This window comes from Schistocerca nitens, chromosome 4 (genome assembly GCF_023898315.1).
Source record: "Schistocerca nitens isolate TAMUIC-IGC-003100 chromosome 4, iqSchNite1.1, whole genome shotgun sequence".
Lineage (NCBI taxonomy): Eukaryota > Metazoa > Arthropoda > Insecta > Orthoptera > Acrididae > Schistocerca > Schistocerca nitens.
In genome coordinates this window covers 821,138,408-821,157,984 of record NC_064617.1, presented here as the reverse complement: position 1 = coordinate 821,157,984, position 19,577 = coordinate 821,138,408, and positions in this window count along the sequence as shown.

Below are 19,577 nucleotides of genomic sequence, written 5' to 3'. Positions count from 1 at the left end.
TTCTCGTGTCCTCGATCTTTCCTTCCATGATCATTTTTTCTCCCTATGTTCTTCGCGTGTTCTCATACTACGAGGGTCGGTCAAAAAGTAATGCCTCCCATTTTTTTTCTACTTAAAGAAATTAAGTTAAGTGAAAAATTTGAATTTGGCGCCATTCCTCAAACCTTCTTCTGCAATCCACTGCAGTAGTAACTTTCTGTGTCAACAGGTGGCAGCACAGCAGAAGTTTGTAAGATGGCCGACATCGATGTTCGTTTGAGACAGCGTTGTGTGATTGAATTCTTGAATGCAGAAGGTGAAACGCCCATACGCATTCATGAAAGACTGAAGAAGGTGTATGGTGTTGTGACAGTGGATGTCAGCACTGTTAGACGATGGGTTCGTCGTTGTAAGGAAGCTGAAGGGCAAACACCGTTGACTGACGAAAAGCGGAGCGGCAGGCCGGTGAGTGCAGTGACTCCACACAACATTCAGCAAGTTGATGACATCATTCGTGGTGACCGTCGGGTGACTGCAGATGAAGTGTGTCGCATTATTTCTCTTAGTAAAGGCAGTGTGATCACGATTATTAAACAATTGGGGTACTCAAAAGTTTGTGCACGGTGGGTTCCAAGAATGTTAACCGATCAGAATAAAGAGGCAAGGAAAACAATAGCCTCCCAACACTTGCAGCGCTTCCGTTTGGAGGGAGATGAATTTCTGAAAAAAATTGTGACCGGGGACGAAACATGGGTGCATTTTTTTGAACCCGAATCAAAGAGGCAGTCAATGGAGTGGCGTCACACAAGCTCGCCGAGGAAGAAAAAATTCAAAACTGTGCGATCGGCAGGGAAAGTTATGGCAACAGTTTTCTGGGATACAGAGGGTGTGATTCTGGTTGATTTTTTGGAGCAGGGATGCACAATAAATTCTGTTCAATACGTCACAACCCTCAAAAAACTTAAAGCACGTCTTCAGCGAGTTCGCCCAACAAAATCAATGGCAGATGTTCTTCTTTTGCATGACAATGCAAGACCACACACCAGTCGTCACACCTCTGACGAGATTCTCAAAATTGGATGGGAAGTTTTGCCTCATCCCCCATACAGCCCTGACCTGGCACCATCAGACTTCCATCTGTTCGGGCCACTAAAAGAAGCTCATCGTGGGATTCATTTTGAAGATGAGGAGGCCGTCAAAACATCCGTGCGTCAATGGCTTAGGAAGCAGAGCTGTGATTTTTACCGTGCTGGGATACATGCCCTTGTTCAAAGATGGACCAAAACTGTAGAGATGGGCGGAGATTACATTGAAAAATGACAAAATGATCCTCAATGTTGTGGTTTTCACCTATGTAATTGCATTTAAATTTCCTGACAATTAAACGTAGAAAAAAAAATAGGAGGCATTACTTTTTGACTGACCCTCGTATGATCAAAGAACTAGAGAACCTTTTGGATTACATGAGAAGAAAGGACCTTAGAGATAATGACTTGGTCAATAATGGACACATAAGTTTTCCTTTTGGTTAGTTTTATGCGAAACATGCTGCACCAGCACTAAACTTCAAATGCATGAATACGCTGCTGTTTGTTGCCTTACGGATCCATGTTTCGCAACTGTAAAAGAAGACGGGACACACAAGCGTTTCTAATACCCGGACCTTTGTGGTTTCTTTTATCGCTTTGTTCTGCCAGATGCTGGTGAGCTTCTTCGTAGCTACTCGTGTTACGGCTTCTAATTTTATTTGCATAGCTTTCCGTGTTCTAGATGCCTGACGCAACAAGAAAAATAAAATACATGGTTTCCAGTTCCTGTTATCCAACTGTGAGTTGGACCTGTGCTCCTATGTCACTTATCATGAGTTTGGGCTTGCTGAGACTGTTGTCTAATCCACATGATAGCCCTGAGGTCCGTTATTGTTTTAGTAGCTTAGCAAATTCATCTTCGCTGCTTGTTAAAACCGCGGCGTCGATCAGGAAATCGGAGGTTGTAAATAATTATCCCACCAAGTGAAATACATTTGGTCCACCTATCTACAGCATTCCTATAGACATGTTGTCCGATGGTTTTGTAAAGCTGAGGGGATAGGAGTGTGTAAATAATGCAAAGGGGAAGCAAGAAATATTTGATGACAGTAATAATAATTTGGAAATGAATGACACAGGATGTAAAAGTGATGTAAATGTATCAGAGACCAAAACGAAACAGACAATGGAAGAGTATTAATCTGCCGGTATTTAGTATAAACGCTTTAATACAAATGATTCAAAAAATTTATGAGCAAATAAGTAGAGAGAGTGCTCTGTGAAAAGCGAAATCACAAATTCCGTAAGTGGTGAGATTAGCTCTGTGAAAAGCGAAAATATGAATTTAGTAAGCAGTGAGATTAGCTGCGTGACGAAGACCGTAAGTAGTGAGATTAGTTCTGTAAAAGAGGAAATAACTGCTGTGAAAGATGAACTAGAAACTTCAAACAAAACCTTGAGAAAAGACATAAATGACTTAGATACTAGATTTAGTAATGACAGAAAAGATAGGGTAAAACTTTTACGGACGAAATGAAAGAAAATCAAAGACAACATGCAACAAAAATTGGGTGACTTAGTAGATGAAAAATGCGGGTATTTCGAAAATCAGCTGAGACATAATATCGGACAAGATCAATGGAAATGTCAACAAAAAGTTAAATCGCGAAATAACAACAGTCCGTTCGGTGGATTCTCTAAATGACCAATTGTATTAAGGTCAAAGTTCAGGCGTTGGAAACAGATGTTAATGATAAGTGTTCTAAAATAAAAGACAAAAATATGGGGGAACATATGTGAGTGTATTAAAAATCGGGAGAACGCAAGAAGTCTAACCGCCACGTACGTTGTAAGAGGGACATGCCAGATCGAAATAAGCAGTGAGATTGATAAATTTGATCCAAAAATGTGGTAGTAATCCTGTCATGTTCATGGACAAATGTAAGTCGCTTATTCCGAAAGAACTGCCGGAAGAGATTCGTGTAGGGTTTGCCAGGACACGACTGAATGGTGACGGAGATAGTTGGGCAGATTGCGCTCTGAGCGGTAGCGAAACGCTTGACGATTTCTTAAAAAGGATTTGAAGGTGAATACTGGTCAACCAGTAAACAGGAGGAAGTAATTACGTAATTTACGTATGCTCCTTCTAGTGTCCGCGGCTACATAATTGGTGAATGGAGCAAAACAGCGTTTTTGAAAAACGTGGGAGATCGATATGTGTTATACCGTGACGACGAAAATCGCCATTACAACAGCAGCTATAATCAGATCGGAATTAGTAACTATTACGACAGACGACGTGAAAATAATCAAAATCAAAGTCAAAACAGAAACTTAAATAGTTATTACAATGTGAGATCGGCATATGTAGATAGAGGAAAACGCGGCGGAAGGGTTTTGGCCGTGATAGGATAGATTATAATTGTAACCACCACGGCAATGATAGAGTGCGGAACGGGGTCCGCAACAGTAGCAGGTCCAACTGCTGCGGATCGCTTTGTGAGGCCCCGCCGGCTGTAGAGGCAATATTGCCGCCCATCAATGACGACACAAAGGGAAGCAAAACGAGCAACAAATTTAAACAAAGTCATGGGAACGCTGGAAACAGCGAGAATGAAAAACGATGCAGAAATGTCGCGATTCTGACGCTGGACGAAACAGATGTATTAGCAAGTGAAATCACGAATGTTGTTGGAGTGGTTACTCGTGCGAGTACAAACAGTACCACTGCATCGTGTTTAGTGCATCTTCCAGTAGCGAATAAGCAAGTTGTTTCGGTAAATGAAGTTGAAATAAGAGAGGATAAGGAGTGGCTGACGCAATTAAGCAAGATGTACGTTGGTGTGGAGGAGAGGAAGAAAAAATGTAGCATATATTTTATGGAAAGTAATGAGGAATTGATGAGTAATGAAGAAGAGGATTTTGTTTGTGAGACAAAAGGGGCAGGTAATTTGAAAGAGGTGTTAAGTAAAGTAAATAATGTTGATGAGAGATGTGAATATATTAAAGAATGTGGGTCACATGAAGTGCGTAATAATAATGTGTTTGTTGATGCCATTCCCGAACTCGACGAATTCAGCGAATTAGAACAAACAGCCGGAAACTGTGTTATGGGAAAGAGTATGTTTGTTCTGATAACTGGGTGAGGTTAGTGACCGAAACGGTAGATTCCAATGTGTACCAAGTTACGGCAGAAGTATTGTGTTTAGATGATGTAAGCCAGTTAGACGATGCAACAGATACCGTGGAAATAAAAAGTTTTGTTTCAAACAGAAGAAGGTAGTAGTAGTAGGAGGCAGAAAAAATCACCGGATGAAATGGTTGAGCGGAATGGTATTCTGTGGAATGATCTGGAAGTGGAACAGGATTTATTGCGGGAAGACAGAGCTGATGAGTCGAGACGATATGAACAGGTAATGATCCCAGTAAATGTACATGATGTGGAAACTCGGATATTAACCGATAGTGGTAGTCAGATTAGTGTGTGTTCCCAGACATTTTATGAGCATATTAGGAATAAGCCTGAAATAGTCAAGATTCCAGTTGAAGACGCGAAAATAATAGGTCTACTGGTAGTTGTACTAAACCAATAAAATCTCAGGTGTCGCAAATGGTTATTGAAAATGTCTTGTTTGAACACGATTGCTTAGTGGTTCCTCAGCTAAGTACTGAAATAACTGCAGGTATGGATTGGATGACCAAGCATTAAGTAATTATTGACCGTGGTGGAAAAGAAACGATTTATTCAGTGGGAAACGAGAAGGTAAATGTGTATTTTGATGTAGTGGAAACTGCTGAAAGGAGTGAAGTTAATTTACAAATACTTAAGTTACCAGTGTGTGCAGGTCTGGGTGAAGGAGCTGAGCGTTATCATGTTAGAAACTTGAATAAATTGTACCCATCCGATGACGAAATGAAACACATAGTAGAAAAGGTTTTGGGAATATCAGTACAACAGAAAAGGGAACCCTACAACATTTTAGCCAGTAATAAAGAAGTATTTTCAAAGAAGCCTGGTTTAGTACTTGACTTGGAATATGAAATCCGAAGTGTAGAGGATGAACCATTTTTCGAACCAATCTATCAAATCTCGTCTACTGTGAAGGAAGCAGTACAGAGGGAAATAAATCGTATGGAGGAATGAGGAATAATTGAAAGATCTAGAAGTCAGTACAGTACACTTGTTCTGGTCAATAAGATAGACGGAGGAATGAGAATAGTGATAGACGCGCGCGATCTAAATCAGACAGTGAAGCGTGAGACTGACAGACCAGAATGTTTGGATGATATGCTTCAGAAGTTTATGGCGTGAAATAGATGACAAGTCTTGATTTGACGGCTGGGTATTAGCAAATTCCGTTAGCTCCAAAATCAAGGAAACTGACAACATTTCTTTTTGCGGAAAAGTGCTATAAATATAAAGTCATTCCCCTTGGATTAAACACATCTTTATCCATGTTTATCCGAGCATTGGATGGAGTTTTAGGAAAAGAGTTAGCGAATAGAATAACAATTTATGTTAATGACTTGTTGGTAGCGACATCATCATGGAAAGAGCATTGTGAGTTGCTGAAATAATTTTTTCAAGCATTGAGACGAGGTGAACTGACGTTAAAAATCAAGACCTGTGAATTTGTAAAAAAGGACTTAGAATTCTTAGGTCATATTGTAACGACTATGAGAATAACGAAAGATCGGCGGAAATTATAAACGAAATGAGATTGCCAACCAGCAAAGACGAAACTACAGCTTAAGTCGTTATTTAGCTTATGTAATTTCTTTCGCAAATATTTAGAAGGGCAAGCTTTCAATGATCCACATTTTTGTAATTTTTTGAAGAAAAATAGTGCATTTGTATGGACGGAAAACTGTCAGTTAGCTTTTGACAAAGTAAAACACGAACTTATAAAGAGCCGAATTTTACACCATCCTGATTTATAATTACCGTTCCATATGGGACGAGATGCATGCGATTATGACATTGCAGTTCATATTTGTCAGGAAATAGAGGTAGGAGGAAGTAAAGAATGTCGTTCTATATCCTTCACGAGTAAAACTTTGACGAGATATGAGCATAATTGTACTGTATCGGAAAAGAGGCGTTGTCAATTGTTTGGGGATTTAAGAGATTTAAAGGTTTTTTTTATGGGGACCCAATGTGATAGTGCATGCAGATCATAAGGCCTTAACATTTTTGAAGAATTATCGCCTACTGCATGACAGACTGACGAGGTGGGCGATGTTCATACAGATGTTTGATTACTACATTTGTTATGTAAGCGGTGTAGACAACTGTTTAGCTAACGCTCTAACAAGGTTACCATTGGATGGAAACGGCTCAGGTACTAGGGAAAGTACAGAAAAGACATTCAAAGTAATGTATCTGAATAATGTTGAAGGGAACAGGAAGGTGGAAGATACATGTAAGAATATGCTCCGGTATCAATCGGAAGACGAATGCTTAAGGCTAGTGAAATCTAAATTCGATGCTAGAAACGAAGAAGGAGAGAAGTTAAGGAAATATTACAAGCTGTATGATGGTGTTTTGTATTTGAGGAAAGATGAAAGTAAGGAAATAGGCGAGTATGTTGGACGACTAAATATGTACTCGAAGTGGCTGACTATTTTCGTTTGGCATATGCTCATTGTGGACCAAAGAAGTGTGTAGATAAGATAGCACAGTCGGTATTGTTTATTAATATGACAAGACAAGTTTCAGAGAGAGTACGACTTGTGATAAATGTCAGAAGGACAAATTAAATGGTTCAAATGGCTCTGAGCACTATGCGACTTAACTTCTGAGGTCACCAGTCGCCTAGAACTTAGAACTAATTAAGCCTAACTAACCTAAGGACATCACACACATCCATGCCCGAGGCAGGATTCGAACCTCCAGACTGTAGCGCCTAGAACCGCACGGCCACTCCGGCCGGCTGGGACAAAGTAACAACGATGACTAACCATGGTCCAATGCAAAGCATACAACCTAAAGACAATCTAGAAATTTTGGCAATAGACTTGTATTGGCCTTTACCAAAAACTACTGGAAAATTTGCATGTATTTGGGTGGCGTTAGATACGTTTTCCAAATTTGTAAAGGAGTATCCTTTACGAAAAGCTACTAATAAGTCAATATTCAGTAAATTGGTTGGTTATTTTGAGCAAATCGGGAAATTGAAAGCAATATTATCTGACAATTGTCCAATACTATCTGACAAATGTGTAAGGTATGGAATGCAGAAATGAAAGAAAAAAGGTGTAGAAGTTATTCACATATCGCCATACCACCCCCAAAATAACCCTTCAGTACGCTACATGCGTGAACTGGGTAGGTATTTTAGGATATACTGCCATATTAATCGTAGGGCATGGGGCAAGTATGTTTCAGAAGTTGATGAAATCATGAACTACGTTTCTCATGAGAGTACAGGGTTCACTAGAATTGTAATTATGTTAGGTAACAAACCAAAAAGTACAATAGAAGATTTGGTTAATTTTCCACCACGACGTGATTTAGATGTGTCACAGAAAGAAAGGTTGGTGAGAGAGAAAATGATAAACCGTGCTGAGACACGAATTAAAAGACATGATCAGAGAGTAAAATCAGAAAAATTTAGGGTTGGGGACCATGTTCTCCTGAGAACTCAAAAGAAATCGGGTGAGATAGATAATGAAATGTCGAAATTTAAATTCATTTATATTGGACCTTTCAAAAATTGAAAGTGTTCCTCACCCTAATGCTTTCTGTCTAGTTTACCCACAGTCAAATAAGAAATTAGATGTGCGTAATACAGTAGACGTGAAGCATTACCAAACAGAAATAACTGAACTTTATAATAAAACAAAATAAAAAATAAAAGTTATTTGAACTGTCGTTACATAATAAATAGTAGGTATTTCAATGAAATGATAATACTAACCTATGCCACATCAGCTTACCAACACTCTGAGTTAGATACAATTTTATAATGAAAATATAAGTAACTATTTTAATGAATGAGCCATGTACTTAAAAAGTATGTAGATAAGATTTACTTTTATTAGTAGCGAGAAAATTTGGTGTACGTAATAAATATGTAAAAGCAAACGAACTAAGACTCGTCATTTAAGTTGCAAGTGAAAGTATGTGAAACAGTTTAATTTCACGACGAAGAACCCATATTGTAAGTGGGGTGAAAGGGAAACAGAGTGCATACGGTCGTGCTTGGCATGTAAGCACCACTAAGAAGACAGAGTGAAGAGTAAAGGTGCGCTGCTGTGTCCACAGAATGTCAGGATGCCTTACAGGAAGTGTACTGTTGTGCGCATAGGATATTCCATAGTCTTTTACAGGAAGTGCAATACTGTGCATAGAGAATTTCATGTTCTTTTACAGGAAATAAAATTTAAAGTAATTGAAAATGGAAACAGATTAATGTCATGCATTGTGATAGAGAATATTGATCTCGTAATGTTTTAAGTAATGGTTATTTTCTATGTGCTAGTGTTTAAAGGAGCGAGTGACTGATGTTGTGCCATGTATATACATTATTTGCTGTGAATATTACACGTTTACCGTGTTAGTTTACAAGAGTGGAATTGCAATGACATATTATTACAATGTTATACTGTGTGTGAAGTTAATTTTATTATTTACGTAATGTATTGGTCATGGTATCCACAGTGTTGTTGGTTTGGACGTTAACTTGTTTCTTCATCTAGGGATGAAGATCAATGAAACGTGGGGCACATGTATTACCGCAACTCTGTTGATTATCATATAATTTCTACGTGTTTTGGAAAGTTTGCTTTATTATTTGTGCTGAATATTAATCTTGCAAATACGTTGTCAACTTATAAATGCCATTTGTTATTTAAGAAAGAGAATACGCATGAAATGTTAACATTTTGTAAGGAGACACGCTGGCCTAGTCAGGGAAAAGCTATTGTCTAAGAGTGTAATACATTGTAAATGCATTATCGCTAGGCTCCAAAAGTAGTAACAGTGAGGAGTCGCGAGGAGACGAAGGGTGTCGTTGGTTGTGTCGGTGTGGCTATGCAAAAGTGCGGAGATGAAAAGTGTGTTCCCGAAGAGCGGAGCAGCGAAAATTGAATTCGTTGTGTTGGCGGATGTTTAATATGGGCAAGCTATGGCAGCTGCCTGGCACAGTACAAATGCAGCAAGAGTGATTCACATAACTTCATGAGTACGATGGGCCCTTGTTACTGGCAATGGTGTCGCAAGAAGATCAACCTTTACCCTATTTATCGCTAAATGAAACCACTCGACAAACCAACGGCATCAGGAAGTGAAGTAAGATGTAGACTTTTTATAACTAGAAGTTTTTCCTAAGTCATTATCCAAGTAGTATCCATCCTATCCCTTTTTATGAACCGAGATAATCAGAAAATGAACTGAAAATTAAGTGAACATTAATTTATTCGATTATCAGAAATAATTTTTCCAGCTTTTGGACAATTACGTTATAATGAAATCTTTGATTGTAGTAAGAATGATGTCAAAAATAGAATGATGCGAAAGCCAGTTTTAATTCATTTGCTAAAAATAGAGTAACTTTCATAATAAAAAAACTGGTAGTAAAACTTTACGGAGCTTGGACACTAAATTTCATTGTCAGAGCATAGTTGTAGTTATAGCCTTTGGCATCATTCATAACTTTTATTGCAAAGACATGTCAAAGTAACTGTTATATTCAAACATTATTCCTGCTTGCTACAATTACGACAGTCAATATTACGATGAGTAATGTAGCAAAAAGTTTTTGTCCACAGCCAGTAAACAATCTTACTTAAATTGATCTTTGAAAATTAATATGATGTATGTGTTTGCTATTTGATTATTATGTGACTACTGTTACGTGTGTGGTGTGAAGTACTTGAAAGTGTGTGATAGGTACTGTTGCTACCTCATGACGCCAATAACTGTTCTTACGTAAGATTGCTTACGAGTATAAAGTTCTGTTCCAATGTAATTATTCTTGTTCCGGTAAGGAACTGGCGACGATGGTTATTTCATTAGTGACATACTCTGAAAACGTTTCTTCCTAATTTTCCAGTAACTACTGATAATTAGAAAACTAATGTATGTAATTAAAAATATATAAAGTTAAACAAAATTTGTTGCTGATCGTCTTTGCTAAAATACTGAACAGTGCCGAATCCATTATAACTTCATCTACTTCTCTCGGTTTAGCATTGTTCTTCGGAGTATATACCTTTTCTCCACAGCTTTGGGACTTTAGGTCCACGGTCATATAGAAAAGCCTAATTAGCCAAGAGGAAGCAGGGTTGTAAACTGTTCACAGCAACACTCTCTGCCCTACCTTCTTATTCATAACGAATCGTGCTCCCGTTATACGATTTTCCGCTACTGCTGATATTACCCTATATTCATCGGACCAGAAATCCTTGTCTTCTGTCCATTTCACTTCACTGACACCTACTGTATCTAGACTGATCCTTTGCGTTTCCTTTTCAGATTTTCTAGCCTCCGTTGCACGTTCAGGTTTCTGACATTCCATGCCCCGACTCGTAGAACGTTATCCTCTCGTTGGTTATTCGACCGTTTTCTCATGGTCACCACCATTTTGACAGTCCCGTTCCGGAAATCCGAATGGGGGACTAGTCGGAATCTTTAGCCAGGGAGAAGATTAGCATGATACACTTTCATAACAGGCTATATGTCCTGTGGATACACATTATGTCTTCTTAATGCAGTCCTTTCCATTGTCTTCTGCATCATGATACCGTTGATCATTGTTGAATTTTCCACCATTAGGGGCGCTTTCCTATCCCAAAGACCAGAGAGTGCTCTCGAAAACTAACAAGATAACTGCGAGACAGCTCTCCGAAACTCTTATCGTTATGAACTAGTCCGCGACCCGGTAGCTGAGTGGTCAGTGCGACAGATTGTCAATCCTAAGGGCCCGGGTTCGATTCCCGGCTGGGTCGGAGATTTTTCCCTGCTCAGGAACTGGGTGTTGTGTCGTCCTAATCATCATCATTTCATCCCCATCGACGTGCAAGTCGCCGAAGTGGCGTCAAATCGAAAGACTTGCACCAGGCGAGCGGTCTACCCGACGGGGGGCCCTCGTCACACGCCATTATTATTATCGTTATGAACTAAGCACATTAAGGAAGAGATGGAACATTTGTGTAGAAGAGTTGTGGCAAGCCAAATGATACATAACAAGGATTGATTAATTGATTGATATTAACAGGGGAGCTAACAGATTAGGTCTGACCCGCCACTGCCCGCACCGAAACTAGGTTTATTGTGCGGTATCGCTCTCTGTATATCTAGTAAAGCCAACCAGTGCCCTTAATAGTGCAAGGAGTCCCTCTACCAGTTTCTTGTTAGATGCAATTTCTTCAGGTCTGTCCCGAAGATTCTGTATCTTTTACTCTCCAATGCCATGCATTCGAAGATTAGGTGTGATGCAGTTTCTTCACCCTCATCACAGATCCTACATTTAGGGTCCTCTTTCGTTCTACCCATGGTGTGTAGGTGTTTTTTTAAATTCCCATGCCCGGTCATCAGTCCAGTCATGAGTTTGATCTCTTTGATCTCTTTCCTGTTCAATCCCCGGATTACAGAGCTTCTTTTAAAACACAGCTTGGGCCTCATTACCTTAATATGTTTTTGTTTATGGAACTTGGTCCAATATCCTACATGCTGTTTCCTAAGCCAGTTCCGTAGTTCTAATTTGATCATAGCCTTGGTGATTGTCAGGACAGGTTACGGTCCAATAAATGGAGCTGTTGACCCCATCCTAGACAATCTATGGGCTTGTTCATTGCCACAGATCCCTGAGCGGCCAGGGACTCACACTAAGTTCACCCTATTGCTTCCCCCTAGCTCCACCAGAGCGCTGTGGCAATCTGCAACAATGTTAGATCCTGTTGCAGGAGCTGCCGATTATTTCAGGGCTGCCTGGCTGTCTGAAGATATGTAGATGCTACGGTCATTGTAGCACCTACGCATATTCTCCTCCACACATGCCCTGATTGCAGTAATTTCAGCTTGGAATACAGAGACAGTTTCCCTAGATAGAGATGATGCTCTCCAGTCTTGGCTGAACCCCTTATAACCCTGCCCCAATGCCTTGGTCTGTTTTCGACCCATCGCTAAACCAAGCGATATCCCCCGTACGGTGTCGAACTGTTTTCTCCCACTGCCCCCTACTTCCAATTATTATGTTGTAAGGCTTGTCGAAGCAGTTGGGAGTTATTATATAGTCGGTAGGCATTTCCCCAGCCATACCTATATTTACCTCACTCACTATGCCAGTGTGTTATTCTGGATACCCGAATGAGACCCTGTTCGGCCAAGTTTTAAGTCTGTGTGTTCCAGCTGCTGCCTCCATCTTAAACCAAAGGTGAAGTGGAGGCATATCCAGCATGGCTTCCATTCCAGCGCTTGTTGTGCTGCTAATTCCGCCTGTTATGGCTAAGCAGGCCAATCTCTGCACCTTATCAAGCTCCTTAGCAGCAACTCACTGTTCTGCCATCTTCCACCACGCTATGGCCCCACAGGAAATCCTAGGTCTAATCACTCTAGTGTATATCAAGTGCATACCCCTGGGGCTTAGGCCCCAGTTTTTGCCATAAGCCCTCCTAGTACTCACTAAAGTACTTCTTGCCTTGGAGCAGATACTCGTAATATGAGGGGTCCAAGTTAGATTCTCATCCAAGGTTACCCCTAGACATTTCACTATCCTCTTCACAGGTAGAGTTTCATAGAAGAGCTTTAGATTCCAACTTGCATGCGGAATATGTGTCTTTGTAAATGGCACCACAACAGACTTCTTAGGATTAACTCTCAGATCCTGTTTAATTCACCATTTTTGCACAATATCCAACTCTCCTTGTGCCATATCCCTGACTGTGTCAGTGAATTTGCCAGATGTGTCCTCGGAGTCTTTCGCGACGGCATACATGAATAAAACGTTCTCGGTTTTCCAGCCGTCTAGAAAATCGAGAACGTTTTATTGAATTTGCCAAGTATTACTGTGACAAGGTCATCAGCGTATCCTTGGCAGAAGCATTATCTGGAATTTAGTTCGTCAATGAGTTCGTTAACCACTAGATTCCACAATAGAGGAGACAAAACTCCTCCTTGTGGGCAGTCTTTTTTGGTCTTAATTACCATCTTTTCATTCATCTTGGTTGCCTCTAACTTCCTTCCACTAAGCATGGCCCTGGTCCACCTACACATAGTGGTCCCCAGGTCATGCACCTCTGCTGCCCTTACCATGGAATCGAAGGTCGTGTTACTGAAGGCCCCCTCGATATCCAGGAAGATGCTCAGGGCTATTTCTTGGAAGTGAAGTGCTTTTTCCACCTTCCCAACGAGTTTGTGGAGAGCTGTTCACATGTACCTGGTTGGTGTGTGCGTTGGTTCAGGTGCAGTGGGACCCTACTTAGCCTCCTCTCCCCAACATATACATTAACCAGTTTTTCCAATGTTTTGAGAATGAAGGAGGACAGATTGATTGGTCTCATATCCTTGACATTGGTATGATCAATTCTCCCTGGCTTTGGGATGAAGACAACCTTCACTGCCCTCCAAGCATTGGGAATGATTCCTTCTGCTAGGCTAACACTGAAAAGCGTCCACAGGACTCTTATGAGCTTTCCACCTGCCTGTTGCAGGAGAGCTGGAAAAATTCCATCTGTACCAGGTGACTTAAATGGTTGGAATGTTCCCACCACCCACTGAATTTTGTTGAAGTTCACACACCCCTTGGCCAATTCCCAGTCCTCTCTTCGAGTGCCTGAGAACCGTAGTCTCTCTGGGATCACGTACTGGTCTGTGCTGTCCGGCAGAGCATATTGAGGAAAGTGAGTTTTGAGGAGCAATTCTAGCATCTCATGTGCTGTTTTTGTATATTCCCCATCCTCCTTACTCAACGCTCAACGTACCTCCTGGATAGGTTGGTACTCTAGTGAGAATCTTATGAAGTCTGGCTTGTGCAGCCGTGACCTCCACTTATTCACAGAATGCCTTCCAGGATGACTCCTTTGCTTGTCTTATTGCAAGATTGAAATTGACAAGGGCCTCACGATATTTAGCCCACTATCCTTTATGTCTCGCAATATTAAACAGTCTCCATACCTGTTTTCTTTGCATTTCCACTTTGTTATTCCACCAAGGAACACTCCTATTTGTGCACTTCCTGGTGATTTTGCAGTTGTCCTCATATGAGGTCACTATGGCAGAGGTAACAGCCTCTGCTACTTCCTCAAATTCTACTGGCTTCCTTAGAGAGGTTTTAATTTCTGATAAGCCTAAGTCATGGTCCCTCCTATTTGTCTCCTAGTCTCTTTTCCTGGGATTCCTATAGGTCAAGGTCTGTCTGATTTCCATTTCAACCTTGAATGTAATGTACATGTGGTCTGATGAGGATGGCTCCAACACCACATGCCATTGTTTGACATAATTACCCATCGCCATGAAACCAAATTTTATGTCAATTACTTCTTCCCTAATGCTACTCCAGAATGTAGGTTCATTGCCTCTATTCAGGACCTCTAAGTTGTTAGCTAAGAGAAATTCAAGAAGGTACTCACCTCTATTGTTGGTGTCCTTGCTGCCCCACACTAGGTTGTGGGCATTGGCATTGCATCCCACCAGCAGTTGATCAACTTGTTGATGGCAAGTCTCTACCAATCTCCTCACCTGCAAGGGAGGGGGAGAGCTGTCTTCGTAAGGAAGGTATGCTGAGGCCAAAATAATTTCCCTCGTGATACCTTCCTCATATTGTTAAATTTTGATGGTCCCTAGAGCAGAAATCCATCACTGGCATGAAAGAAATGCCATTTCTAACATAGATGCATGTTCTGGAGTCTCTTAGATTCCTAGCATAGATCAGCTTAGCTCCAGTGCCTCCGAGGGCTGATACACCCCCATTGTATAAATAGGGTTCTTGTATCAGGGGGACTTTTGGGTTCTGGGCCCCTATTTTCCCGAACAGAGTCTTGTGAGAGACTTCCTCAAAGATCTTAGATACCCATAATGATATCTTTGCGGTCTTAAGAAGCTCCGCTGCCGTCTTGACCAGCAGCTTCGCATCTTCCCACAAGGATATTATGGGCAACTTGTCCTTGAGCCACTCTACTGTGTGCATCCCCTCACAGACAAAAATGAGTGCACCACTATCTAGATAGGCCCTCCTGAAGTTGGGACCTTGGCCAGCCCCCCCGCACCCCAATCTTTTCTGTACTAGTTACTCCTGCTGCGAGGTGATGGCCACCAGTGGATAAACTTCCTATGTAACTGCCATCTTAAAAACCGAGACTGCAGTGCTGTAGGTCTGTTTCCCTATTTCTTGCCTCGATATTTTCTTGACTGGCTTATCCAGGGAGGAAGGAGTCTTTGATTCCTCCCTTATCCGCTTACTACCTGTCTTTGACGTTGTGGGGGTCTTTGTGTCCCCTTCAACCTGAGACAGTTTCTTCCTGGCGGGATTAGGTTATAGTCCCTTTGCTTCCCTCCACTTGTTTTTAGGAAGCCATTTTTCCATTCCTTTTTCCTCTGTTCCCTGAGAAGCTTCCTCCTCTGGGCCCCAGACATGCCTTTGATCTTAATCTGGTCTAGTTTCTCGGTTACAGTTCCCAATTCTGGTTCAGGTCTAGACACTGTTTCAGTAGTGGAAATGCCTTCCATCGGTTCTGTCCCCGATGTTTGGGTATCTAAGGTCTCAATTTGCCCCTCAGTTTCTTTTTCTTTATTTTCTATAGTCGTATCCATATTGGTCCCACAAGATTTGGGGATCTAGAAGGTCCACACCACGAATACCCCATGTGGTGTAAGGCTAATTACTCAGGGATGTCGGCCAGTATCCCTGAGGCTCCGTTTGCGACACATCTTCCCATGTCCCACGCACCCCTCGGCATGGATCGCATCACACCTTGGGTTGGGTCGGGGAATAGGGTAGGACTAGGAATGGATAGGGAAGATGGGACGTTGTGGGACACTCTTAGTCTGAACCATCGGTTGAGGCATTTCCGGCAGTAGGTTCTCTTCCTTCGGCATAGCCCTCAGCTTTCTGCGGATACACAAGCCTCTCCGCCCACACGGACAGTGTTTCATCAAGATGGTGTCCCCCGGAAAGGACATAACAAGGATCCTCAGCATTGTTGTTGAAAGAATTATATCAGCACATAGGCAAATGGGAAGCACTGATGTATTCATATAAGATTATATTTACATTTTCAACTTTCTCCATGAAAACTCACCGGTGACGCTTTCTGAAGTTGTGGAACATGTCATTAAGCTAGATTTCGTCTATAGAATCATTGCTAGAAGCCTGCCTTTCTTATAATTGATATTTCTTTAATGTTTATCTACAACATTTTTTTGTAAATGGAACCCCACGACAAAAGTACTATACACTCAGAAGTTCACCTTTGCTGTAGAAGGAATTGCCAAGCAGGAATAACGTCCATTTGTTTCTTAAACATTCATTGTCCGAAATTCAAAAGAAGGCGAAGAATACTTTTAGTATTACATACGTTATTGCTTTCTGTGCAAGACTGAAGTTAAGTTGTGAATAGTAAAGGTTTTCTTTATCCTAGTGTTGCATTTATCAATTCCATTATTACTTCCAATTTGTCTGTTTTTTGACAACAAACGTGAATGTAAATGTATTGTGAGTCTATTGTTAGTACCCTTAGTTCTTTTTGAACGGCTGCTTACGTGAGATCCTAGGCCGAATACATGATTTTGTGAAATGTATATTTTGTATTTAAGCATGGATTCACCTGATAAAATTATTCAGTATCATAAAAATCTATCACAAAAATCAGCAGTTACACATAGAGCAAATGACGCTGAAATCAGGTTTTTTGTAATATCTGAAATGTAAGCTTTCCAACTGCAGTGCTTATCAGAATGCATACGGACGAATTTTGAATAGTTGCTTTTAAATATTCCATTTATCCTGTGTTGTACTCTTATTGATAATGGATCTTGCCTTGTAGAGAAATTAATTAACTGTGCCTTTTCTAATTTAAGTGATGATCCGGCAACCAAATAACAATTAACTGTAATTTTGAATTAATCTCTTTCTGTTCCTTATGTTGTAGCAGCTTTATTTGGCTTAATTATGATGCTACCACCATTAGCAAAGAGAACTATTTTTATTTCACAAAAATACAGTAGGTCATTATGTGAACAAGAAAAATAGTGTGCACTGAATAGCACACGGAGGACTGGCATAATGTGTTGTTGTTATTGCTGTTTTGTGGTCTTCAGTCCGAAATTTGGCTTGATGCAGCTCTCCATGCCACTCTATTGGTGCAAGCCTTTTCGTCTCTGAGTAAGTACTGTAACCTACATCCTTCTGAATCTGTTTACTGTATTCATCTCTCAGTCTCACTCTACGATTTTTACCCTCCCCTCCCCATCCCGTCCCCCCCCCCCCACTCCCACACACACACATATACTTTCCTCCAGCACTAAATTGATGATCCCTTTTAGAGTGTCTCCTACCAACCTTCTAGTCGTGTTGTGTCACGAATTCCTTTTCTCCCCAATTCCGTTCAGTACTTTCTCATTAGTTATGTGACCTATCTACCTTTAACATTCTTCTGTAGCACCACATATCAAAGGCTTCTATTTTCCTATTTTCTGTAATGTTTCACTTCTATACATGGCCACACTTTCAGAAAAGGCTTAAATCTTTATTCGACGTTAACAAATCTCTCTTCCTCAAAAACGCTTTGCCAGTCTACAGTTTATATCTTTTTAACTTCGACCATCATCAGTTACTTTGCTTCCCAAATAGTAAAACTCATATACTAGTTTAAGTGTCTCGTTTCCTAATCTAATTCCCTCAGCATTAACTGATTTAATTCGGCTCATTCCCTTATCTTTGTTTTACTTTTGTTGCTGCTCATCTTATATCATCCTTTGAAAAAACATTGTACATTCTATTCTACTTCTCTTCCAAATCCTTTGATGTCTCTGACAGAACTACATCATCGGCAAACCACGAAGTTTTGATTTCTTGTCCCTGAACTTTTGTTGGTACTCCAAACTTTTCCTTGTTTTCCTTTCCAGGGTGCTCGATGTACAGACTGAATAACATCGGGTTTAGGCTAGAACCCTGTCTCACACCATTCTCTACCACTACTTCCCGTTCATGCCCCTCGAGTCTTATAGCGGCCATCTCGTTTCTGTATAGGTTGTAAATAGTCTTTGGGTCCCTATGTTTTACCCCATCCATCTTCAGAATTTCAAAGAGAGTGTTCCAGTCAGCACAGTCAAAAGCTTTCTCCAAATCTACAAATGCTATTAACGTATGTGTGGCTTACGTTAAACTATCTTCCAAGATCATAGGGTTAGTATCGCCTCGCGTGTTTCTACATTTCTCTGGAATCCGAACTGACCTTCGAGGTCGGCTTCTACAAGTTTTTCCATTCTGCTGTAAATAATTACTGAGTTTTCGGTAATATTCACGGTCTTTAGCACCTACTTTCCTTGGAATTGGAATTATTATGTTGTTATTGAAATATGAGAGTATCCCGCTTGTCTCATAGACCTTGCTCACCATGTGGAAGAGTTTTGTCATGGCTGGTTCTCCCAAGGCTATCAGTGGTTCAGACGGAATGTCGTCTACTACTCTTATAGTCTATGTCTGGGGCCTTCTTTTGACTTAGGTCTTTCATTGCTCTGCCAAATTCTTCTTACAGTATCATAACTCGCATCTCATCTTCGTCTACGTCCTCTTCCATTTATATCATGATCCCCTCAAATACATCTCCATTGTAAAGACCCTCCCACACCTTCCACCTTGCAGAAAGGAATTTTTTGCTTAGAACTGGTTTTCCATCCGAGCTCTTGATATTCGTACAGCTCCCGTTCTTTTCTCGAAAGGCTTCTTTATCTTTCCTTTAAACGTAATCTGTCTTTCCCCGAATGATACACGCTTCTGAAGCCTTATATGTGAGTAGCATTTAGCACTTTTTAATCGAAGACGTTATAAATATGGAAAAAATTACTAAATCAGAGGCAAGGAGATTTGTTTCAATACTTTACGGACAGTTAAGATCGTTTGTTAGAGCGAATGTAGAAGAGAGATTGTCAAAATCTGAAAAAATGACTAATAATAAAATTTTATTCACAAATTGTGATTAATGCTATTGACTGCGTAAGTCCATGGGATTTGTAATTTACAGCTGGACGGGCCAAAGGCTTCAAGAGAGGGAAACCAGGACAAAGCGTAGTTGTCGACACAGGCGTACAGCATTTTGCATGCTGGAAACAATGGACGCTTAGGAAGAGCGATTCATCTCTGTCACCGTTCTGAGAGGGGCTTACCAGAGAGCCGCTGCCTGTCGGCCCTGACGAGTGTATCTCCACAGCCCGCGACGAGCCGCACGTGCGAGCAGAGCAATGGCTGGATAACTGCATCAGCAACTTGCCCCTGCTTCTAGGCAGAATTTGTTTCACAATACAGCACGCCAGTCCTTCCACAGTGAGACATGTTTTGCCTACGAAAATTGTTCCTTCACAAGACTTCGATGAAGACGTTGTGCAATATTGGGCATAGTTTCTGTGTGAAC